Below are 27450 nucleotides of genomic sequence, written 5' to 3' on the forward strand. Positions count from 1 at the left end.
ACAATCATTCTTGCATAATGAAACTCCAGCTCCAACTTTGAGTACCTGAAATTCAGGTAAGTTTCTCTGATTAGTGAAATATATCCATATACTGGAAAGCTGACACATCTCAAGGACACGAAAGCATTGAGACTCTCCCACAACTCTCCCTGCATGCCTCTTCTTTTGGCTAATTTTGACTTGTATCCTTTTGCTGTCATAAAACTGTAATTGCATTTATAGCATTTTCCTGATTTCTATGAGGTGTTCTAAAGAATTACTCTCTAGAACAGTGGGAGCCCTAAGTTTATGGGCAATTGTTCAAAAGTGTTTGTGGCATGGGAACCCTCAATTTACTGCTGGCTGAGGGCAGTCTTGTAAGACTGTACCTTTAACCTGTGAAGCTTACTACCTGACTCTGTATAGTAAGCATCAAAATTGCACTATGCTCAAGATAATTGAAAACATATCCACATAAAATTTTACATGAATGTTCATAAGCAGTTGTACATAAATAGCCCCAAAATAGAAAAAAAATATATCCATCTACAATGAAAAAAAAATACAAAGAATAAAGAATACATCCATTCAGTATAATATGACCAGTTAGCAAAAAAAAAAAAAATAATAATAATTGATACATGGAACAAATTAGCAAATCTCAAAGGCATTATACTAAATAAAACAAGCCAAACACAAAAGAGTAACATTGTATGATTCCGTTTGCATGAATTCTATTCACAGAAAAATAAATCATTTATTGCTGGGAGCTAGAAATGGATTTATATTTGTTTATAAAAAGGACTGAGGGGATTTTCTGGAGTGATGGAAAGATTTTATATCATGACTGCTAATTTAAAATGTATATTTGTCTTGTTAAAGGATGCTCTTTTCCTCTGTTTTACTAAGATTATAAAACCAGAAAAATGCATATTGAATTTTATCCAGTGCTTTATGGCAGTTATTGTAAAATCCTTTGATTTTCTTCTTTTGGTGAAAATTACTTTGTTATATTATTTTAGTTGATTGTTTACTTATCCTTGTCTACATTTCCAAATAAATCCTATTTACTATTATTTTATCAATATTCTGTAAGTTTGGAAATACGTTTTTTTAGTTCCTACACACCTTTATTCTATAATTTATTTTTTCTATAATTTCTTAAAGATTCAGGATGCAGGACAATTCCATAGTCATGAAAGTAAGTCAGATCTTTATTTTGTTCTCTGTGTTCTAGAAACACAGCTAATATTGGATCTTTGAGGATTTGAAAGAATTTGCCTATGAAAGTTTTGTGACTCAGACTCAGTTAGTAAGATGAGAGGTTTAGAAATTGTGCTCTTCTTGGGAACCAACTTATCACTGCTGATTCTGAGAGATCAGAATCCAACTTGTTGAATTCATTGGGTATTCCCCTTCTCTGGACAAGCTGAAAGAGGCTGAATGATAGAGCTTTTATATAATCTCCTTTTTTGATTTATCCATCTCATTGTTATTCAGATACCTTCCTCATTAACAATCGTTTTAGTCATACGGCTTCAAAGAACCTTTTCTCTGAGACATGGGCACAACAGGACCTAGGTCATCACCACAGGGGTGGTCCACAAACATGATCCCTGAAGAGAAACCAAAGATTTCAGGGTAGCAAATGCCCCACCAGCAAGGAAGATACAAACTCTGAACCATGGGATTGAGCCTAGATGGCCAAGGAAAGAGCTTACCTGTGTGCCAGGTAAAGATGTGTTGGAGCAGATGGGACATCAGAGAATCAGAACACAGGAGAATACAGCACAGGTCCAATAGAAAAAAAAACAAAACACAGAGATCAACAAAGCTCCGCTCAGGCCATACAAATACAAAGTGCTAGTCTTTGAGTTTATTGTATATTTGCCTCATGATAGGTCAAATTCTGGGCCTTAGTATAGAAGGCTGTACATAATATCAATGAAAAATAGTACTTACAAAATTCTGCAGAACATTCAAGAGTAGTGATTGGTGATCATGAATGCACTTAGAATCCAAAGACTGGATTCAGAGAATCCAGAGAATGAGGTGGGTTTTCTGGGGTTTTTTGTTTGTTTGTTTTTTACTTTTTCTTTGCATTGATTTTCTGTCTATTCAGTATCCTCTTGAATGGAAAACCATAAGCTCTTTCTTACTTGGGTTCCCTCCCTCCTTCCCACTCTACCTACTTTCTGGGCAGCTTCCACACTTCGTCTTGGTTCAGCCTCTAATATTCCATGCTGTGGAATCTCTTAAACATATTTGCATGAGTCTTGAGACCATCAGACTCTCAGTCTATTTTAGAAGGGCACCATTCTTCAATGTTGAGCACATATAAGATAAAGCTCAATGTTTCTAAAATTGATTGCCTTCATTAAAAGATAAATTGACATATAAAAATTTTTAAGACTTTATTTGAGCATTTATCCATTGAAATTGTTGTTATTTTTGAGTACTGTCATGTATGAGTCTTTTGTGACCCTGTGGACTGTATGTAGCCCACCAGGTTTTTTTGTCCATGGGATTTTTCCAGGCAAGAACACTGCAGTGGGTTGCCATTTCATCCTCCAGAGGATCTTCCTGGACAGGGGTCAAACCCATGTCTCCTGAATCTCCTGCATTGGCAGGCAGATTCTTTACCACTGATCTACCAGGAGACTGGTTATTGACCCATTGTTTAGGCCACCAGTCAGTCATGTCCAACTCTTTTGCAACCCCATGGACTGTAGCCCATCAGGCTCCTCTGTCCATAGGATTTCCCAAGAAAGAATACTAGAGTGAGTTGTTGTATCCTTCTCCAGAGGATCTTCTCAACCCAGGGATCAAACTCACATCTCCTGCATTGGTAGATGGATTCTTTACCACTGGGCCATCTGGAAAGCCTTCCATTGAAAATGAGAAGAACAAAACGTAAAGTGGTGGGAAGCCAGGGAAAAGACAGAAAAAGTCTAAAGCAAAAAAAGGAAATTATTTGGTTATAGTTTGAAGCCTAGTTGGCTGTTTGGGATTGGTTTTCCTTAGTGGTTTTGATTTTGTAAACTTAAAATGCCTACAGTCTTGAATTTCAGTTTGCTTACATAGACCGTCTTGGTATTCAAGTCCCCTTCGTCTAATGGCCTCCTTGTTCCATCAGTTTAACACCTCTCATAGTATAATCTTATTATCTTTTTATCAAAAAGACCTCTGCTTCACTAACGATGAAGATGAACAAATACGAAGGCTGCATTTTTCTGCAGTAATAATCATTTTAGTTCCTCACCCTACTTTAAACTCTTCCAACCTTCTTTTTGTGAAGGCTTGCTACATTCCATTCTTTCAGACATAGTGACTATGATTAAAATTTCATTAAATTGAAGGACAAAGCAGAGGAGTTTTTTTTTTTTAAAAAAAGAAGACACTAGCACATGCACACATATCTGGTTAGAATTCACCTTAAAGTTACTATTCCAACAACAATAATAAGTGCAATTTAAAAAGTACAATCACTATCTTCACTCATCCCCATGACAATTGCTAAAAATAAGCATAAAGCAAGAGAGCAGGCATATTAGCCATAGCAATGGCATGCTTTCTCAGCTTTTATTATATAATTGGGAAATCTACAGATAAATCCCTTGCAGATTTTAGATTAGCATTAATGAATAGCATTGCTGTTCTGAGTATATATTAAATGTAAAACCATTTTTATCTTCTTCTTAACCCTCCCCAGCACCTTCCTCAACTAAACTGCTGACTTTGTTTAGAGTTTAATAAATATTATTTTGTTATTTGCTCTGTGAAAGCCTTCCCTTAAACAAGCAAGAAAGAAATCAGAAACTAAATATTTTGTTCATAGAAATAGTTTGCAAGCAATAGTACATACTACTAAGAAACTCTCTTTATTAGGATCATTACTTTGGTAGTGAGAAAAACATAAAACAAACTATTGCTGTTATTTCCTTTTGAGTCCCAAATATCATATACTTCTTATGCAGAAACACTTCCTCATCCAGCCAATTATCCATTAAAAATATAAGATCCACTAGAAATAAGTAAACTTTAAAGTTGAAAATTGGTCAAGCAGTTTCATGATCTCTCACTTATAAATTCTTTTTCTGAGTGCCTCAGGCTTAATGCTGTGTATTAACATGAAGGTAGAGAAGAATCAAATTCAAATTCATTTTATGGCAGGACTACTAGTACAATAAAATTTAATGGATGCCTTTTAAAGGTTTTGGTATGAGTCATTCTTGAAAAAATATTTCAATTTATTTTTCAGACTTCTTTCTAAAAGACAGAGGGAAAACCCACTATGTCCTCAAAAATCAGAGAAAATAGTTTAATAGGCAGAGTACTGGTTATTTGACCAAAAACCCCTCAGATTTCTACCAGAGTCAAGATAGAAAAGATCAATTCAACCTTTTAAAGAAACAATGACTCAGAAAACCATTTCATCAGTACAGGGCCTGCTGTTTAAACTGCTTAGATTTTACAAGGGGCTATTAGGTATACTTAAAGTTGATTGGCTCATAAATTGGAAAAAAAAAAATCCCTTTGGTTTCTCAACAAAGGGAGATATTTCTGTGAGTTCTAGAAGGCTTTCTCCAGGACAGGGGAATGAGGAAATTGTACTTCAGTTCTATTTCTTCATCTCCTATTTTACTACTATGTTTGGTTCTTTCTTTTCTTCTTCATCTAGGAAAAAATAATTGGATTTATTACTACTAGTCCTAATTCTTAAGAGACATATAAAGCAGTGTTTAATAGATCTTTTATATATATAGGCAGTTCCATTTTGCTGAAGAGGATACGAAATATTCTACTTAAGTTTAATATTCTTGTTGTTGTTGTTCAGTCACTAAGTCCTTTCGACTCTTTGCAACCCCATGGACTAGAGCACACCAGGCTTCCCTGCCCTTCACTATCTCCTGGAGTTTGCTCAAATTAATGTCCATTGAGTCAATGATGCTATACCCTCTAGAATAAACACAGGAATGAAAGACAGATATCAAGCATTAACTCTGAGTGAGGTATTTGTTGTTGTTCAGTCGCTCAGTCATGTCTGACTCTTTGCAACCACATGGACAGGAGTGTGCCGGGCTTCCCTGTCCTTCACTGTCCCCCAGAGTTTACTCAAACTCATGTCCATTGAGTTACTGATGCCATTCAACCCTCTCTTCCTCTGCCATCCCCTTCTCCTCCTGCCTTCAATCTTTCCCAAGCATCAGGTCTTTTCCAATGAGATGGCTCTTCACATCAGATGGCCAAAGTATTAGATCTTCAGTTTCAGCAACAGTCCTTTCAGTGACTATTTAGGATTGATGGGATTGATCTCCTTGCAGTCCAAGAGTTTTTTCAAACACCACAGTTCAAAAGCATCAATTTTTCACTGCTCAGCTTCCTTCACAATCCAACTCTCACATCCATACATGACTACTGGAAAAACCATAGTTTTGAATAAATGGACCTTTGTCAGCAAAGCAATGTGTCTGCTTTTTAAAATGCTGTCTGCGTTTCTCATGGCTTTCTTCCAAGGAGCAGTCGTCTTTTAACTTCATGGCTGCAATTACCACCCACAGTGATTTTGGAGCCGAAGAAAGTAAAGTCTGTCACTATTTCCATTGTTTCCCCATCTGTTTGCCAAGATGTGATGGGACCAGATCCCATGATCTTAGTTTTTTTTTTTAATATGGAGTTTTACGTTAGCTTTTCACTTTCCTCTTTCACTTTCATCAAGAGGCTCTTTAGTTCTTCACTTTCTGCCATAAGGGTGGTGTCATCAGCATATCTGAGGTTATTGATATTTCTCCTGGCAATCTTGATTCCAGCTTGTAATTCATCTAGCCTGGCATTTTGCATGATGTACTCTACATATAAATTAAATAAGCAGGGTTACAATATAAAGCCTTGGCTTATTCCTTTCCCAATTTTGAACCAGTCCATTGTTTCATGTCCAGTTCTAACTGCTGCTTCTTGACCTGCATACAGGACTTGCAGGAGACAGGTAAGATGGAAGTGAAAATGTATATGTATCCCAAATACCTATTGTCACTCTGCTTATTTAACTTATATGGAAAGTACACTATGCAAAATGTCACAAGCTGGAATCAAGATTGCTGGGAGAAATATCAATAACCTCAGATATGCTAATGATGCAACTCTAATGGCAGAAAGCAAAGAGGAACTAAGAGTCTCTTGATGAAAGTGAAAGAGTGCAAAAGCTGGCTTAACACTCAACATTCAAGAAGAGAAGATCATGGCATCTAATCCCATCACGTCATGGCAAATAGATGAGGGAAAGTGGAAATAGTTTCAGATTTTATTTTCTTTGGCTCCAAAATCACTGTGGACAGTGACTGCAGGCATGAAATCAAAAGACTTGCCCCTTAGAAGAAAAGCCATAATAAACCTAGACAGCATATTAAAAAGCAGAGACATTACTTTGCCTACAAAAGCCCATGTAGTTAAAACTATGGTTTTTTCAGTAGTCATGTATGGATGTGAGAGTTAGACCATAAAGAAGGCTAAATGCTGAAAAACTGATGCTTTCTAACTGTGGTGTTGGAGAGGACTCTTTAGATTCCCTTGGACAGCAAGGAGATCAAACCAGTCAATCCTAAAGGAAATCAACCCTGAATATGCATTGGAAGGACAGATGCTGAAGCTGAAGCTCTGATACTTTGGCCACCTGATGCGAAGAACTGACTCACTGGAGAAGACGCTGTTGCAAGGAAACATTGAGGGCAAGAGGAGAAGTGGCAACAGAGGATGAGATGGTTGGATGGCCTCACCAACTCAATGGACACAATTTTGAGCAAACTCCAGGAGATGATGAAGGAAAGGAAAGCCTGGCATGCTGCAGCCCATGGGGTCACAGAGAGTCATACAAAACTTAACGACTGAATAACAACAACAAATCCCAAATACTAGCTCAAAAAAAGAGAGCATTTTAGTTAGAGAAAGAATACAATTGACCTTTGAACAATGTGGGGGCTAGGGGTAACAACCTCATGCAGTTAAAAACCCACGTGTGACTTTATCATCTATATCCACCTACCCTCTAGTATCAATTTTGATAGATAAAAATATATATATATATTGTTTTTTCCTTTTCCTCCCCACAACTTTATATTTATATGATACTAGTTAGAATCTCATATATCATGTAGGAAATAGTAAATTTATCATTATAAATAGCACATTACACTCAAAGCAAAACAATTGTTAACCATTTACCTATATAAAGCAGACATCTACATTGTTTTTCCTTTGTAAAAAAGTTTCTTTATTTTTAGAATATTTGATTATGCAAATACCTTCAGCAACTAGATACTGTAATGAGTCATTTTTGGAGTTGAATAAAGCATTTGGATTGTGATTTGTATTTATATTTGTTTGAGTGTTAAAAGCTAATTTATAGCCATTATGTTTAGAATCAAAGTTAGAAAAATCCTGAAAAGTTCTACTGAAACAACTGTTGTGTTCCAAAGTGGTGATAAGATGGTCTTCAGAACTGAAGATCTGTACCAGTAACAACAGTAGCCTATTTTCCAAAAAAATCTTTCAGTAAAAGACTACAAAAAATATTAGTAGAAAGGAAAATACCTAATTTCCACCCTCTGATGTATTCTTAATCTTAATATAAAGAGCACAAAGATGACTCTTTTTATCACAAGAAAATTCTCATCATATCTCTCATGAGAAGGTAAATGTCAGTTGTACTTACCCGTGAATTGTATATTTTGGCTCCCTTTGTTAATCAACAGTGAAATTCCTATTGATGTGGTACTATAGAAAAAATGGTTAAACTAGGGAAAATATTAGCAAATTGGAAATTCCCAATATATTTGCAATATGTTTAATTTTCTCACCGGAGACTTATGTGAAATTCATGTTGTTTGTTATAATTTACTTTTATGTTCTTGTTTCTATTCATCCCCTATTGACCAACTGATATTTGTCAGTCATTGAAAGGCTTTGTTCCTCCTCACACTCAAAACATGAGAAGAAAATAAATAGCAATTCTTCTTGCCTTTCTACCCAACAGAACATATTCACTTCTTTCTAGAGATCTTGTTCATGCTTGCTAACTTTCTAACTAAATGGCATGTGGTTTTTGATCACTGTATAACAGGATTTATGTAAGGGTTAATACTCAGTAGGATAAAGAGTTGAATGCTCACATTTAATTCTAAGGACATGAACTCAGGAATATTATTAATGTTGTTAGATTTGCCATATCCCCAGTTTCTTTGTTTCATATATAAATCTTTTCAATGATCTCTGAAATATGTCTTAATACAATGCATTCATTATGTGCTTATTTCAATAATTTGCTTTATGGCTACTGAAATATTGAATGTTTTCAAATACAATAAAATTCAAAAATATGACTTTTCTTATTATCTAAAACTAGTGAAACAACTACCTTTACAATTCTAATTGCTTATTGTTCCAAATTATACGTTCTACATTCTACTTAGGCAGCTAACAGTGGACAGGAAATATTAAAGTCAAAATCATAAATTCTTAACTTTTAATATATATGAGTAGTAATAAACTAGTACAAGCATGTACAAGGACAAATCTTGGCTATTTTTTCCACTGTTCACATCCTCCTATAGCACCTAAGAAACTAAGGTAACCTATCTGAACTTAGTCCCTGTTAAATAATGCATGAAGACAAATTCTGTATCAGTCTCAAAGAATGAAGCCAAGGTGGAGTGACTATATATAAATGTCTTCACTACCTAGAAATAATTGAATAAAATTTTCTTATTTTTCTTCTCCTTTAGTTCAGATTTATTTGAAAGAGAAATGAGTCGACTGAACTAGGAATTATATAGTGAAAAACAATTATGTAAAACATATTCTTCTTTATGATGTTGGTTAGCTACTGTTAGTTCATCATATATTACCTCTAGCATGTACGTATCACTCATTGCACTGACATTCCCACCAGATGGAAATGTTAGGATTTAAGTTGTTAGAACAGGGACTTCCCTGGAGGTTCAGTGGTTAAAGCTCTGTTCTTCCACTCCAGGGGGTGCAGGTTTGATCTCTAGTCAGCATGTTAAGATCTTACATACTGTGTGATGTGGCACCCCCAATTTGTTAAAAATATTTAAGTTGTAATTTGACCAATTATAGACACGTATTTATAGGGAAAATGATTTCTGAATAAACTTGAATATTTCTTAATAAAATTAATTCCAATCCACCCTCTGTTGAATTCACACATATTTACATCATTTTTAAAATGTTTGACATTAACTTCAAAGAAAGTGATTGCTGTCATACTAAGGAAATCACTTAATTTCATTGTTACTGATAGTCAGAAAAGCATCTTTTAAACTAATTCTTGAAAGCATTATGAAATGCTGAATATAAAATAGGATTTACCTACAGTTTTATAATATTTAATAAAATCAAACCATAGGTGCTATTTAGAGATTGCTTAAGAATAGCATAAATAGGGAAACAAGGAAAATTCCCTGTGATATTTATATTAATGTCTAGAATATCATTGAAAAAGTGGAATATAAGGAAAAGAGGATTATTTATATTACACAAAATAAAAGTCAAGAAAAAAACAAAAAGGAAGAGCAGAGAGTAACAGCTGCTCAAGTCTTTGCACTGGCATGCTACTCAAAGTCTATTTCTCTGGCCAGCAGGAAAGTTTCCCAACTAAAAACTAATGTAGTTCTTGTTTCTTTGTTGTTTTGAGATTTTTTTAATTCTTTGTATTTATTAAGGAACTTGATCTTTAGATAGGATTACAATTTACACCAGTCCTTCTCCAAGCATGAATCTGCAGACTGTGGTTGGTTCATAAACTATGTATGACTGATCAGTGACAAAATCATTTAGAAATTTACAGTAAATATTCATGGCAATTTGGCATGGTAATTTTTGTCTACTGAATCTGAGAGTTAAAACCGGAGCATTATTTTGTATTTCTTTCTTTCAGTAATTCGTTTTAGTAATTTAATTTTGTATTTTACAAAATTATTAATCCAGAACAGATAAGTAGGGGAAGGGGGGTGAAACTAGTCTTTTACTCCAGATGGTCTGAGAGACACTGGCTTATACCGTACATAGATATCTTTAGAGTGATTCCAGATCTTTCGTCTTTACAGCTATGACTATGATGCAGAATTTCTTTCTTTTGGATACCACAGCCTTTCCTTTCTGTTGGTCTAATATTGAACAGGTAAGTAGATCATATTTTACACTGAAGTCATACAGCTAACAATGAGGTTTTATATTAGCCTGTGCCTTTTTCATTTCCTGGTCACTTAAAATCAAACTTCTTGGATATTAAGAGTAGACAGAAGTCACATTAAATTAGGTAATAAACCTAAGATGTAACCATCAAGAAGCATTTATTAAGCATCTACTTAATATTCTACAAAGCATCAACTTAATATTCTACAATTCTCAGTCTTCCAAAGACGTGAAAACCCTGTTTGGGATTAAAATAAATCCATTGGAAACAATAAGAGGCCACAGGTAAGTGACAACTTTTTTGCTGCCAACTCTAAGTGGTGGAGGAATTCAGGTGGAAACATTCTTTATCTGCATAACCAGGTAATGCCTCTACTTCACATGAATGTGAGTTCGCATATATGACCTCCTGTCCAATGTTAGCATACAGTAGGTGCTCACTACTATTTTTGTTTTATTGTTTTAAAAAAGAAACCTGATCAGGGAATTTTTTAAAGGGGTAAATAAATTCATATAAGCAAAAAAGGAAAATTCTATATGAAAGATTTTGCATTTGCAAAGATATTCTTCTCTGATACTGTGAAAATTCATGTAGGAGAACAGAGGTGAATAAACCCCAGCATGAAGACAGAGCTCCACAGGTGACATTTTGTTTACTGTGATCTGTAATCTCTGGTCTCTAATACTAAATTTTCAGCTACCTCTATGATCAAGCCACTGCATACACCAATGCAGATTTCACTATTTCCTTATCTTTGCAATAAAAACATTTAGATTGATACATTAGAATAAGATTGGGCAATTATTCTCATTCTCCTTGAATAAGAAAGGGTAATGATGTTTTCTTTCAAAAATAAAGCTACTGATGTAAGTGATGACACAAGTAACCTAATCATTTGTTTCCTTCCAGTTAGTTTAACCAAAGTGGAAACTATGAAGTGGAGCATAAATAGTAATCATTATTTCCTGCCTTTCAGCCTTTCCCCATCCTTCTGCCTGTAAGTCAGCAAAGTTCTAAGGCTTTCTAAACTTTCATCTTTTTCTTAGCTCTGTAACTAGAGCTTGATTGCTCCCTCTCTACTGTGGCAGAAAACCATATCTGTAATCTTAAAAAAAAAAAAAAAAGTTTAAAATAAAATCTTATTTTAAGTGACTTGAATCATGAGAAAAATGTAAGGTCTAATTTGTTTCTATTTATCCTTCCTTTTCATATTTTTCTTTGATAGAGTCCATCTTTGCACCTGAGTTTATTTCCCATAGGTAAACCAGCCAGGCATTGGCTCCGTACAAGATTTTCCTTTAAAAGCTAACAGGAGCTTCCACTAGAAATAGATGCTTGTAATTGGATCTCTCTGTTTTACTAATAGTGATTCCAGATGGCTGCTTCTAGAGGAAGCAAGAATTTCTGACTCCAAAATGATGTGGTAACAGAAACCTCCCCCCAACTGCTCTTAAGTGGGAGAACCATATGCTTTAAACTTCTTGATTGATCAAGAAAACTTCTGGTGTTAGGTAGATTCCTTTGTGGGAGCACTGTAGTTGGGCTCTTGCTGATGCAAAAACCTCCGTGAGAAAAATACTATGTATTTTTTCTCTCAGCACCACAAATGATTGTTAAATGTCAGTCTTTGTGTATTCATAGATGAATGAATAACATGAAGTTCAAGTCCTGAAGTCAGCACATGGAGCTCTAAAGAAAGTTAGGCAAAGTTACCAAAGACATAAACATATAACACAAAGGAAGTGAGAGGTGGAGATCAAAGCCCTGGTATAAATTTGATACCAGTTCCTGTTATCTCCTAAACTATTGCATAGAAAATACTGCCACCAAGTTTCTCATCTAAGGCTTATAAAAAACCTGTAAGGTTGGACATGCAGGGATTTTACCCCTATTTTATAGATGAAGAAACGGAGTCTCTGAGAGGTTAGATGACTGACTAATGGTGACCAAGGCACGAGTATATATCTGTATATTTCTCTTCTGAGGCTTCTTCCAGAACACCAGGCTGCCCCACTACATTAGAACCAAAGGAGAGATGAACAGCAAAAAAGAAAAAAAACAGTAAAAACAGTTGTGACCAAATAATAATAAAGCTACATATAGTTTTTTGGGGGGTTTTTGCATTAAATTTGGTAGTCTAAAACTTCCTATTCTCTATGAAGACCTAATCTAAAAACCCACGGTCTATCTTTTGCTATGACCATAATAATTTGGTTTTTGTAAACACAGACTTCTACAGTGAGAAGGTACAGCAATGAGCAGAGCAAAGAAGAGGACCAATAAAGAGAGCGTTAAGGAATGGGATTATTCGTGGTCTACATGTGAATCTCCATAGGGGATCTTCTGAGAGAATACATAACGCAAAACAGAATTGAACCACCAAGGGAAACTGAAACCACACAAAAGCTCTTGTCTCCTGTTGGCTGAGGGTTGCTCACGACCCATTAATGGATCTGGGGCCACACTGCTTCGTACTGACTAAGCAGGCTCAGGAGAGAAAGCCCTCACAAAGAGAGAGACATAGAAAGCCACAGTGGACAGCGGCTCCAGAGAAATGTGGAAATATGGAAAAGGCACCAACAGCATCTGCTAAGATGACCGGGGAGGAAATTGACACTAAAGGTTTTGATGACTGCAGAACAGACTGAGCCCAGTAGTGAGGCCAAGAAGTCGATTTTTCCCCTTGCCTAAACATTGGTCATTGGAATACACATGCATATTGCGTGTGTGTATGGTGTGTATGAAAGTAGATTGTTTTCACTTTTCTTTCTTTTCTATTCATTTCCTGCATTTCTTGCAATGTAATGTACTGTTTTTATAGTTAGGAAAAAATCCTTGGATCAAAATTAGTAATATATTTCATATATATAAACATCATCTAGCATTTAGATCATCTAACATCATCTTTGAACATTTTGTTTACATATCTGTATCTCTTAAAGTAGCATCATTTGAACAAGTTCTACTGCTGTAATTTGTCAAATAAGTCCATATTCATTATGTTTGCCCTGCTTTATTCTTATGAACTTAACCTTTTCTTTTCCAGAACAAACAAATGCATTCAGTATTTCTTCTGTAGAAGTTTGTTTTCTTTGCTACTGGATTTTTTTAAAACCTTTAAATCATTTTTGTTGATTTGTAATCACAAGTAAATATAGAGTTACAAGTATGGGCTCACTAAAGCTTCATAATTGTGTTTTGTTTAAATGATAACTTGTTTAACTTTTCCCCCTCAATATATAAATGAACTAACCACAATGTAATTTATTATCATTTCTTCCATAAACCACAAGTGGTCTTAGCTTATTAATTCCATACTTAAATAAAACAATCAAAAGCAGTGTAGTATGATGTCAAGTGCAATGAACTCAATCAGGAACTCAGCTTCCAGTGAAAGCAGCATTAACTCATATAAATGGGATCAGTAGATATGTAATAGCTTACCTCTTAGGGTAACGCTATACAATGCACTCACTACAGTTTTTTCCTAAGTGCTTTCAACTTCAAGGACATTTAGGAGATAAGGCAGAATTTTTCATAAAATATGTCATTCACATAGCATGGTCACATCAGCTTGCAAAATGTTTAGAACTCATGAAATACATAAATACTACCATATTAAACAGGCCATAGCATGAGCACTAACCATACTTTTAGCTTCATTCTGCTAAAACAGTTGCAGGCCATTGTTTCCACATAGGTCTCCATGCCTTATACCATGTAATACAGTCACCATGGTCTCAATTAAATGGAATTGAAAACAGTGCCTGACTACAGGCAGCTATTTTTAGGTGCTGGTGGAATTCCTATAAAGATAATGATTAATTGATTTTTTAAAATTTATTTTTTACCTTATAATTTTGAAAATTATGCACACACACATGTACACACACACACACACAGAGCCCTATGGATATCATAGAAACTGAAAAATACTTAAGACAGAAACAGTAAGCAGATGCAACAAAGGAGTAAAAGCCATGATGAAACAGAAACCACAGTATGGAAGCAAAATAGATACAAACACAGAGAGAAGCAAAGAGAAAAGCAAAGTGTCCAGAATGGCAAAATTCTACAGAGACTATTGGATCAGTAGGATTATTATTGTGTCCAGAATAAGATTACATTTTTCTCTGGAACTGGATGACTTAAGTGCTGAGATAAGAAATGTCCCTGAGTAACTGATAAACCAATTCATATCATCACCTTAGGAAGAAGCTATTTCTTGAAATCCAAGAGCATTCAGTTAATTTAACTGTAGAGATATACAACTAATAAGGGATACTAAGGGTCAGAAAATAAGCCATGTAACTTCCCTAATATGATGAAGAAACACACGAGTATATATGATTTCATTTTATTTTTAAAAAATGCATTCCTATGCTAAAATTCAACAAAAGTCCATTTTTAATACTGATGTTTAGATATAAGACTGCACTTACTTGTAGACTTGAGTTGGAAATGTTGGGACTTACAAGGTAGATTTGACCCTCGATTAAATTCTTTTGACATCAAAACAAAAAAGTACAAAAGAAGGTATGCCTCTACTTGTAGAATTGCAATTTTAAGATATGAGTTGTGTTTTAAACGTTCATAACATCATATTGTCCCTGAAAGTTGAAAGTGTTGGTCACTCAGTCATGTCCGACTCTGTGAGCCCACAGACTGTAGCCCGCCAGGAATTCTCCAGGCAAGAAGCCTAGAATGGGTTGCCATTTCCTTCTCCAGGGGATCTTCCTAACCCAGGGACTGAACCTGGTCTCCTGCATGGCAGGCAGATTCTTTACTCTCTGAGCTACCAGGGAAGAGCCATATACTGTCTCTAGTTAGGTACAAATGTATGCTCCTAAACTTTTGTTTTTTGATAAATGTTCTTTCCTCAGTATTTTGTTGTTGTTGTTTAGTTGCTAAGTAATGTCTGACTCTCTTGCAATCCATGCATTGGAAAGAATATTGGAGTGGGTTGCCATTTGCTTCTCTAAAGGATCTTCCCAACCCAGGGATCAAACTCACAACTGCTGCATTGGCAGGCTGGTTCTTTACCACTGAGCCACCATGGAAGCAAGCCATTTTCTCAGTATACAGGTATAGTTAATGTGCTAATTTTGGTGCAGGGGTTTTGATTTCTGTCTTCATGTCTCTTGAGATTTTCTCTGTTTCTGTATTTAAGGTTCTTTCACTCTCATTATTGATAATCAGATTCTAATAAATCTCTCAACCTCTGGTTTAATATATTTTTAAATTTTTTTCTCCTTCCCCCCATCTTTATCTCTTTGTTGTCCTTTTCAAAAAAAAAAAAAAAGCAGGTAAAATACAGAATTAGAGAGAAATACTAAACAGAACATTATGTACGTTATGTTTACTTCTTGACTTTGACATTCACATAGTAGAAAGTAATAGCATTGACACTAACTTATACTGAGAGAGAAGTTTGGAACTTATTCTCACATGTACAGAATGATACACATGTATATTCAACTTGAGGACTTAAAGCAAAGGGTAACAGAAAACCAGATAACAATGATTGCTTTGCTCTGAAATATAATAAGCAGAAAGGAGAATGTAGTGATGGTCTTTTTATTTTCAGAACATCTTTAATACTGTAGAAATAATTTTATGTTTCCTTTTTTACCTCACACATGTTATGAAATACAGGATGTCACTGTCAAAATTCAGAAATGAGTGCTGTGAGGTCACTAAGAAAAGGAGTGGATGAGCCAGGAATAAAATCACTTAACACTTCATATCTCTTTCCTTCCTTTCTTCCTTCCTTCCTTCCTTCCTTCCTTTATGCCTACCAATATAATATTTTTTTTTCTTAATCTCTGGGAGAACCACTGGTTTTGCTGCAAGAAAAATGAATCCAGATAGAGATGATTGTTCTAATTTAACTCTTTATTATGCTTTAACAATGAATAGCATTTTCCTTTGTATAACAGGAATTGATTACAATGATAACAATTGTTTGTATATATTTATTTGGAAAATGTCTTTCGGTTGACTCCTATGAAATGTTGCTTTTAATTCTGACTCATAATCATACACGAAAGAAGCTATTATCTAACCCTTGTTCAAATACAATCATCTGAGACTAAGACTAATAAAAAAAGAAAGAAATTTTCATTGAATTGCTAATACATGCCAAATATTTTCTCAAAGTAATTTACTACTTAACTGTTTATTCATGCTATAATAAATGTACTCTTTTTCTCACTTTTCCAGTTCACAAGTTGGAGATTCAGTTGTTCCAGGGATCTGCCTAGCCACTGTCTAAAGGAGTGTGCACAACAATACGATGTCTTCTCAAAAAAAGAGGTTTGTTTTTGTTTTTAGTGAATTAAGGCAATTTTGTTTTAGTAAATTAAGGCAAATTAAACTGCTCTGATTTTTTTTCCACTTTAACTATATTAAACAGGCCAATCCATTTGACATGGCCTCCTTTACCATTCACTCAAGTCAGAGCTCATGAATTGAAAATATTTGTAGCATTTGAGAGCAAATATAAGAAAAGACAGACTGGTCATGAACTTTAGTTTAAATCAGAGTAGATAGTTGTATGTCCTTGGACAAAAAAAAAAAACAAACCTCTCACATGCTTTTGTGAGAACTATGTAGAGGTTGAGTCAAATTCTTGTTATTTTTTTTTCTTTTCTTTAAAAGGGTTATTTTATTTTATTTTTTTATTAAATTAATTTATTTATTTTAATTGGAGGCTAATTACTTTACAATATTGTAGTGGTAATTTTTTTTCTTTAACCAATTTAGTTTGGATAATCAAGCACTGTTTCCAAAGGTTTATTTTTTATTTTTATTTATTTAATGTTTGCTTGTTATGATTTTACACAACTATTTATAGAACAGTTTGGAATAATTAAACCAAAGCCAGAGATGAAGTTTCAGATGACTTTAATTTCCCTCTGATTCCCAATTGAAACATGATGTTTTGAGGAAGCAGCCAAATAAGGCACATGTTCTTCTGGGTAGCTGACTTAGAAAATGATCTTAAGAATAGACTAAGAATTTGGTAAAAGAGGAACAAAAGTGGGACATGTATAATCCTAAAAGATGAGATTCTCATTATTTTGCCTTCTCTTTGGCTAATTTCAGTATCTCTTTGGCATGAATAATCCTTGTGAATAATTCATCCATATCACCTGAAATTATAGTCAGGTGTACACATTCATTTAATCTGTATTTGTTCCATAAGTATTTCAAGAATAAAGTTAAAATAAGCAGTGTAACATTGTCAAAGTTTGATTCTTTCAACATTTAAATCATTGTTGAGCACCTTGTTTGTGCTATGGACTGTCAAGACACTGGGAATATGACGGTGTCTTACTAGTGTATTTAAGTTGCTTATGACAAAACCCTACAGACTTGGTGGCTTATAAACAACACAAATTTATTTCTCATAGTCTTGAAAACTGGAAACTCCAAGATTATGTTGCTGGAGGATTCAGTGTCTGGTGAAGACCCTTTTCAAGTTATAGACTGCTGACTTCTCTCTGCGCCTTCTCTGTGAAAAGATGAGCTAGATCTCTGGAGCTTTTGTAAAATGTCATTTATTAAATTCATGAAGACTCTACCTAATCACCTCTCAAAGGCTCTAGTTCCCAATACTATCACACAGTACATTAAAATTTCAACATATAAATATTCAAATATTCTAACATATACAAATATTCATCCCATAGCAAATGGTGACTAAAACCAGAATATTCCTCTTTTATAGATTTTACAACATAGAGGGAATGATGAACTAATACAATAACAACACAAGTGAATGTAAAAATGTAAATAGAGCAAGTGAAAAAAGAAGTGTTATGTGGAAATTTCTATAAAAGAGTAATTTGGCCTTTTTAGAAAGATCAGGGAAGGCTTCCATGAAGAAAAGATTATTGTGCTGAAGAAATTGAAAATGGAGAAGGGTTAAATAGATAAAGAGGGAAGACAGATCCTTGCTACAATGAAGAAAAAAAAATCCTGTAGTGACAGAGAACAAGATAAAGAGAAGGGGCAGAAAGTGCCACATGCCTGGAGAACAAAGATAGAGGCAGACTGTGGTGTGAGATAAAGACTAGAGAGGGTAGGCAGGCCAAACCATGAAGGGCCTGGTGGGCTGTGAGAAGTTTTGACTTTATCCTAAGAGCAATGGAACTTGGAGAAGGCAATGGCACCCCACTCCAGTACTCTTGCCTGGAAAATCCCATGGATGGAGGAGTCCATGGGATCGCAAAGAGTCGGACACGACTGAGCGACTTCACTTTCACTTTCATGCATTGGAGAAGGCGATGGCAACCCACTCCAGTGTTCTTGCCTGGAGAATCCCAGGGATGGGGGAGCCTGGTGGGCTGCCGTCTATGGGGTCGCAGAGAGTCGGACACGACTGAAGCGACTTAGCAGCAGCAGTAAGAGCAATGGAAAGGTTTGCTTTTTCAGAGATGTGATATTAAACATGCTTTAAAAAAAATATCACTCTGGTAAAATCTTCAAGAGTTAATTATAGAGTAGAGTAGTAAAAGGTATACTAGTTAAATGGTGATTGTAATTGAGCAAGGAATTTATTACAGTGTATTAAATGACTGGTGGTGGTAGAAATGGAGAGAATATGTTGATGCAACTTGGTGATGGGTTGAATGAGAAACTTGAGGGACAGGCACCTATCAGGACTGTCAGACTGACTCTGAGTCTTCTGGTTTCTGGAAAAGGGTGGATGGTGAAGCCAATCACTGAGGAAAGGAATACTAGAAGAGGATCAGGGATAAGTAGGTAAATTTGGTTTGGGATACATTGATTTTGAGATGCATTAAAGGAACACTCAAGACATCTCAATAAGCATTAGGTATATGACTCTAGAGTTTAGAGGAATAGATTTTTATAGATATAAATGTGTTTTTATAGAAATATAAATATAGTTATCTGCATAAAATGTTCACTGAACCCAAAGTTGCAAGAGAAATTTACTTAGAATGAGAAGAGGAACAAAGACAGGCATAGAAGTAAATATACCTTCAAAACTTACCATAGATACTTGGGCAAATCACTTCTTTCTTTCTTTTTTCTTTCTATTCTTTTTTGAACTTTATTTTCCTTACCTGAAAATGAGTATCTTCCTAGGATTGTTTTTAGATTAATTAAGTCAACATATGAAGTAGCATGAAGTGATGGGACCAGATGCCATGATCTTAGTTTTCCAAAATCACTGCAGATGGTGATTGCAGCCATGAAATTAAAAGATGCTTACTCCTTGGAAGAAAAGTTATGACCAACCGAGACAGCATATTAAAAAGCAGAGACATTACTTTGTCAACAAAGGTCCATCTAGTCAAGGCTATGGTTTTTCCAGTGGTCATGTATGAATGTGAGAGTTGGACTATAAAGAGAGCTGAGCACCGAAAAATTGATGCTTTTGAACTGTGGTGTTGGAGAAGACTCTTGAGAGTCCCTTGGACTGCAAGGAGATCCAACCAGTCCATCCTAAAGCAGATCAGTCCTTCATTGGAAGGACTAATGTTGAAGCTGAAAGTCCAATACTTTGGCCACCTGATGCAAAGAGATGACTCATTTGAAAAGACCCTGATGCCAGGAAAGCTTGAGGGCAGGAGGAGAAGGGGATGACAGAGGATGAGATGGTTGGATGACATCACTGACTCAATGGACATGGGTTTGGGTAGACTCCGGGAGTTGGTGATGGACAGGGAGGCCTGATGTGCTGCAGTTCATGGGGTCACAAAAGTTAGACACGACTGAGCAACTGAACTCAACTGATGAAGTAGCATCCATGTGGCTTGTAAATAAAAGTTTAATCAATGGTAGAATGAGGATGTTGTTGATGGCAATTGATGGTGGCAGTGCTGACTTTATTTCTACTGACCAGATAGTTATGCATAAAAGCAACAAGAACTTTTTGGTTAAAGTGCTAATCCTTTGAGTTAAAATCTTTCTGAAAACTTTTAGATAGTTCATGAAATGTTTTTAAACAAAAACTGACAATTATTTAACTTCTCATTGATGATTCAAGATCACCACTTGATTGCTATTTCTTTTTAATGGGCTATCATATTTTCAAAGGTAAAATATTTAAGCCCTGATACTAATTAGGTGATACTAGTGATAAAGAACCCATCTGCCAATGCAGAGATGTAAGAAATGTGGGTTCAATCCCTGGGTTGGGAAGATCCCCTGGAATACGAAATGGCAACCCACTCCAGTATTCTTGCCTGGAAAATTTCATGGACAGAGAAGCCTGCAGGCCTACAGTCCATGGGGCCACAGAGTTGGACAGGACTGAGTGACTGAGCACTATACTATTTAGAACCAAATTTCTATACTAATTTACATATCTTAGCAGCCTTAGTGTTCTGTCTTGACCACTCCTAATATTTTTCTTTTAATCTGCTTAAAATCAGATAACCAAGTTTATTAGAATTATTGACTAAAAAAAATGTAGATAAAGTACAACTTAATGAACTCTAGAAAAAGTGCATGGATTTTATGACATTTATTGGGATAGATGAGGAATCATAATTGCTTCCTTCCTGATTGTTTGCTATCTTTCAGATTGCTGAGATTGCTGGATGGTATATATATGTGGGTGAGCCTGTATGTTAATTCACATACATATATTGAATCATTTTTCTTAATTACAAATTCTCTTTACTTGAAATTATTGTAGATATATACATTATATATTTAATTTAATTCACTTCTTTAATATGTTTTTTTCACATCTATTAGACTAAACTATCTTCATATATTATCTCAGTTCAAATTCAAGAAGACATGAAACGTTTAACAGAAAAACACACATACATTATATCTATGCCTAGTTTTCTCAACAAAACAAAATAAAAATGCAATTAGAGATGAAAAAATGTGGAGCATGGAAGAATATCCTATCCAATAGTAAAAGCAAGTTTATGATATAATCCCATTTATGAAATGTTAAGGTTATGGGTTGGGGGAGGAAGGTAGGTAGGTATGTGTGTTTTGATAGTGCAGAAAGAGGTAAGAAACAATTCATCAAAACACCAATGGTAGTTATCCCAGGGTGGTAGAATTTCAGATTCTCCATTTGTTATAATATTAATACTTTTATACTTATTCAGTTTATTTAAGATGGGCAATTTATTTAAGATCAGCAAAACTGGATGAGAAAGCAAAACAAAATTTTAGAAAGAACTATGGACTTCCCTGGTGGCTCAGATGGTAAAGCGTCTGTCTACAATGTGGGAGACCCGGGTTCAATCCCTGGGTTGGGAAGATCCCCTGGAGAAGGAAATGGCAAGCCACTCCAGGACTATTTCCTGGAAAATCCTGTGGACAGAGGAGCCTGTTAGGCTACAGTCCATGGGGTTGCAAAGAGTCGGACACGACTTCACTTTCACTTTCACTTTCACTATAGATTTATAAAGTGTTTAGTGAGCAAGAGTTGATATTTAGAAATTAATAATCAAATACTCATTTTTATCTTTTAAAGAATGTCACTCATTATATGTATTTTCTTTTATCATATATTTTTTCAAAGTAAAACATAGGCAAGGTTTAAAATGAAATAGTTTGGAAGGAAAATAAAAATCAACATTATATTGCTTCACTCTCATGACAAGAGGCAACTACTTTATACTCTTTTACATGTTTCTACTGTTTGTTACCTTCAGATCTCTAAATAATATGTTTTTATTATCCAGAGGCATTACTTTGCCGACTATGGTCCGTCTAGTCAAGGCTATGGTTTTTCCAGTGGTCATGTATGGATGTGAGAGTTGGACTGTGAAGAAGGCTGAGCATCAAAGAGTTGATGCTTTTGAACTGTGGTGTTGGAGAAGACTCTTGAGAGTCCCTTGGACTGCAAGGAGATCCAACCAGTCCATTCTGAAGGAGATCAGCCCTGGGATTTCTTTGGAAAGAATGATGCTAAAGCTGAAGCTCTAGTACTTTGGCCACTTGATGCGAAGAGTTGACTCATTGGAAAAGACTCTGATGCTGGGAGGGATTGGGGGCAGGAGGAGAAGGGGATGACCAAGGATGAGATGGCTGGATGGCATCACGGACTCGATGGACATGAGTCTGAGTGAGCTCCGGGAGATGATGATGAAAGGGAGGCCTGGTGTGCTGCAATTCATGGGGTCTCAAAGAGTCGGACACGACTGAGCGACTGACCTGAACTGAACTGATGTATCATGTGGACATCATCCCATGATAAGCTGGAATTTGATTCTGTCAAAGCATCCCACATTCTCTTTCTCATCTGGCCAGTATTATTATACTATTTTTTATTTACCTTATTTGTTCTTTTTATAAATTTAAGTAACTTGTTTAAACCTTTTTTCCTTGTTACATAAACAGGGTGTCTCACATTATAGGATGAAATTATTAATACTGTTACCTATCCTTTGTTCTATTTCCCACATCTACTCCACCTCCCAATCTCTTAATTTTACAATGTCAAGTTTCAAAAGATTTAAATGCATTGTAAATCACATCAATTCTTTCTTATGCTTTGTCTATGAAAGAAAGTGAAAGTGAAGTCGCTCAGTCACGTCTGACTCTTTGCAACCCCGTAAACTGTAGCCCACCAGGATCCTCTGTCCATGGGATTCTTCAGGCAAGAATACTAGAGTGGGTCGCCATTTCCTTCTCCAGGAGATCTTCCCAACCTAGGGACTGAACCCAGGTCTCTCACATTGTAGGCAGATGCTTTACCATCTGAGCCACCAGGGAAGTCTAATGCTTGGTCTATAGGCTGATTCAAATACAGAAACAAATGAAAAATGTCAAAGTTCTTAAAGCTATGTATTAGTTATCTATTGCTGTGTAACAAATTATCACAAACCTAATGACTAAAATAACACAGTATTGTTTCACAGTTTCTGTGGGTCAGGAGTTTGGGCACAGATTATCTGGGTTCTAGAATGCAGTCTCTCACATGGCTAGTCAAGTTATTAGCCAAGATTCTGGAGATCCAGCTTCCAAGTTTACACAGTTGTTGGTAGAATTCTCTTCCTTGCAGGTTTTAGGGCTGAGAGTCTCAGTTTCTTGCTAGGGTTTGACCAATGACTACCCTTAGTTGCTCATGGTAGGGGCCTCTCTGTAGAGCAGCTTACATCACCAAAGCCAGGATGAGAGAGAGAAGGTTAGCAAGACATACCTTACAATGTTCTATAATGCAACCATGGGAATGACATCCTGTTACTTTTGCCCCTTTGTTATTAGTTAGAAGCAAGTCACAGTACTTGATTCAAGGGGATAGTTTTACACAAGACTATGAGTACCAGAAGGCAAGGATAATTTTGGAGTCTCTTCAAGTTTTTCCACCACAAGCTATAATATATAATTTTGTTCTCTGCAGCATCTACTAACTTGATTATGTCCTTTTGTTTTATAATTTTTTCCAAAGTTTATCCTTTTTTTCTCCTTTTGTGTGTATTATATTTATTTTTCTCCCCAAAATGTGATGTCCAATCAAATTTTATTGGGGGTTTTGATTTCAGAGATCTTCCTGGGGACCTCTACTTCCTGCTCCTATTTGGACTAGGCAATCACTAGGCTTACTGCAGCAAACTAGGCTTATGTTCACTATTTTTCTATGTCAATTCCATCTTTAACTTTTGCGACAATCCCTCTTCAATCTAGATATCTTCAGTCTATAAGTATTTTTTGGTTGCTACCATGTGACCAGGTACTGTCCTAAGCTCTTGGTATCCAGAAGTGGAAAATGAACGTAAAGATTCCTGTACTTGTAGAACTTACATTCTTTTAGAGGGAGATGAAAAATATAAAAGTAAATGAGAAGACTAAATAGCTTGTCTGATGTTGATAGATATTTTTAAGGAAAATAAAGAAGTAGAAGGATAAGAAGGATAAGGATTACCTGTGTATCAGGAAGTGTTAGAAAGGTAGCCAGATAAATTTTAAATTCCGTGAGTAGAGAAGATCTCTCTGAGAAAAGGATATTTGAACATAGATGTAAAGGAGGTGAGGGAATGAGCCATATGTGTATCTTGGAAAGCTCTCTAAGCAAAGTGACTCATGATACAAGGAGGCCCTACACTGAGGTAATGGTGCTTTGTACAGTGCCACACTGCCATCTCTGTCAAAATGATGGGCTCAGGAATTGCTATCTGAGCCAAAGAAACCACCGTGTCTTTGTGGGATAATTCTGACGAATGGAGGTGTTCCATACTAGGATGGGACTTACCCAATCAGATCTTCTAAGGGAGAGTCTGGCCATGGCACACACAAAGACTGATTAAAGAGTTGGGTGGTTGACAGGGAGCCAGCAGAGGCCAGGAGGAAGCAGCACTAGTGTTAAAGTAGAAGCCAAGCTGTGGAGGAGCGAAAAGTTGAAAAATAAGCAGAGCAGGGAAAAGCAGAGACAATAGAAATCTGAAACTAGAGGATGCTGAACTCCCAAGTTGCTTATAGTAGAGTAGCTAAGAGCGTGAAAGGAAAGTGTTAGTTGCTCAGTCATGTCCAATTCTTTGCAACCCCATGGACTGTATAGCCCACTAGGCTCCTCTATCCATGGAATTCTCCAGGCAAGAATACTGGAGTGAGTAGCCGTTCCCTTCTCCAGGGGATCTTCCTGACCCAGGGATCAAACCTGGGTCTTCTGCATTACAGGCAGATTCTTTACTGTCTGAGCCACCAGGCATGAACCATGCCCAAATCTCTCCAACTTCTGACAGATTTGTTTCCTCTATTTCTTCTGGTTTTTGCCATAAAACTCTGCTTTCTGAGGTAACTGAAGCTGTCTACACCTTGCAAATGAAGAGAATCACTAACAACAAAGCAGTTCTTTCTGCTTTCCTTAATTGCCTGGGTTCTTTATTCAATTATCACTTTTTCTTTAATTAGTACTTTTTCTTTAACTTTAAAAGCTCAAAACAGATTTGGAGTGTATACATTTTCAGCAGCATGAAAGTCAGTCTAACTTATAACCATCCACATGCTTTTTCTATGCTGGGGGTATCTAAGAGGTGTTTCCCCCTAGTCCCATCAAAGGATTCCTGTAGTCCCTCTATCAAAGTGAATTTTAGTTTTTCAAATTAATTTCTCAGGTTCTTTTCTACTCCCTTGTCTATGCTTGTGGTTGAGGTTGTGGGTGTATGATGTCTGTAAATTTCTCATAAACTCTTAGCAAACATGTTTCCCACCCTCTTTCATTTTGTTACTGCCTTAAACCTCAATCCATGAAAGCAACTGTGGGAGATGAGTGTGTACCTCCACCTTGGGCAATTGTCACTATAACTACTCTTCTCTCTTTCTCCATTAGAACTTCAGAGCACGCTGTTTGTGAATTTTATACTCCAGGAAACTAATGTACTTATAATATCTTGCAGCACAAATTAGACCGGTGAGTGTATGACTGCTGCACTTTAAATAGTCCATTGCTTAAAGACAGGACTGTGAAGCAATGCTTTACATTTGTACATTTAAATTGTTCCTTGTTCCAGTGGGATAAGTAAAATAAAATATCATTTCTTTTCCTGTTTTCTTTCTGGTAAATTTTTAGCTTTCATGTTACAATAGTTGGGGAATAAGTGCACCCAATAAAATGTGCTTAAGTGTGGTAATTCAGCAGAACATACATGTTAGTTACTGAAGCTGGCTTTTAGCAGTCCACATTTTTCCTCATGAAAAGAACTGAATAAAATTATGATAACAGATTATAATGCATACCACAATTATTCTGCTAAGCTTAGCCTCTGAAGTGCAAAAATGTCTATGAAATTTTAAAATATTTGAGCAATTTTTTACTCATTTTGGAGGATTCTCTCACCCATGGTTTATTTTTTAAAAAAAGAATTTGGGTGATTATAAAGCAGTTTTTCCACTCATAAATTCCTTGATCTTTTAGTATTATATTGTTAAAACTCTTGTTGCTTCTACTTTATGCCCTGGATTTTTGGTAGTGATGGAATGACTTCCCTATTTGTTAATCCAAAATCTTGAATTCTCCAGAGCATTAACTTAAATCATTATTTCCATAGTTGAAGAATTTCTGTTGTTATAGACAGTGTCCTTGAAATTATATCAGCTCACTGGGTGAGAATTATTGGCTCACAGGGGAGAAATTCTGTCAGGACCAAAGCCACATCCCAAGGACTATAAACCCTTTTTCACGTAGGCATATTTGAAGAAGTGGATAGGCAGAGGAGTAAGAGAATAGATGATAGATGGTCTAAATGAAGCTGAATGCTTTAGAGTGATAGATTAATAATATAAAACTATCTGTGCTTGTTGAATCAATTGATTAGATCCCCCTGGTAATGCATTGAAGGTTTCTGATTAAATATTTGCATGGATCACTAAGTTTTGCACAATGGATAAAAAACATTTCACAGAACTTCCTCTAACTTCAACATGTCATCTTACAAGCATGAAGTGGTGGGGCAAAAGTATTTGATGGTCCCACACAAATCTCAATCACACCCATGATGATAGCCCCAAGTGTGGGTGCCATAGAGAGTGGCCAATAGCCTTTTGTTCCTAAGGAAACACATATTTAATATTGTTGGAATACCCAGGTTCTGCTGACTATTTGTTCTAGAAAGCGTTTAACAACTATTTTTAAATGAAGAAATGTCTGATTCTATGAGCTTATATGAAGCAGTCAATTACACAGGCACTGCAGAAATAGAGAAAGCATTCATAAAGGCAAGACAGAAATAGAGATAAAGGTTAGATGTATTGATAGAAGCAGCAGCCTGAGAAAGCTTTCCAGAATTTTGCCTGATTAGCCTTTCACTTGTTCTATATAAGCAATGTTGAGAGAAAGGTGAGGTAAAATGTTCTGATCAGAAAAGACCATGTGAGCAAAGGTCCAGAGTAAAAGGAACTCTAGTATTTTAAAACTACATAGTAAGGATAAGAACTTCCCTCACTATTATATTATACCTTTCATATTATCTTAACTTCAAGTTATTTTCAGGGACTCAGGCAACAGAGAAAAATACATTGATCTGAACCCAAAATTTACAGATACTTCTGCCTTAGAAAATCCTTTAACATATACACACTACTGTATATAAAATAGGTAACTAATAAGGACCTGCTGTATAACACAGGGAACTCAACTCAATATTCTCTAATGGCATATATAGGAAAAGAATCTAAAAAGAGGGGGTATATGTATATGTATAACTGATCTACTTTACTATACACCTAAAACTAACACATTTAAATCAATTATGTTACAATAAAAATTATTTTTAAAAATATATGCCCATACAGGAGACTATAGTCAATATTCTGTG

Source organism: Oryx dammah, unplaced genomic scaffold (genome assembly GCF_014754425.2).
Source record: "Oryx dammah isolate SB20612 unplaced genomic scaffold, SCBI_Odam_1.1 HiC_scaffold_2, whole genome shotgun sequence".
Taxonomy (NCBI): Eukaryota; Metazoa; Chordata; class Mammalia; order Artiodactyla; family Bovidae; genus Oryx; species Oryx dammah.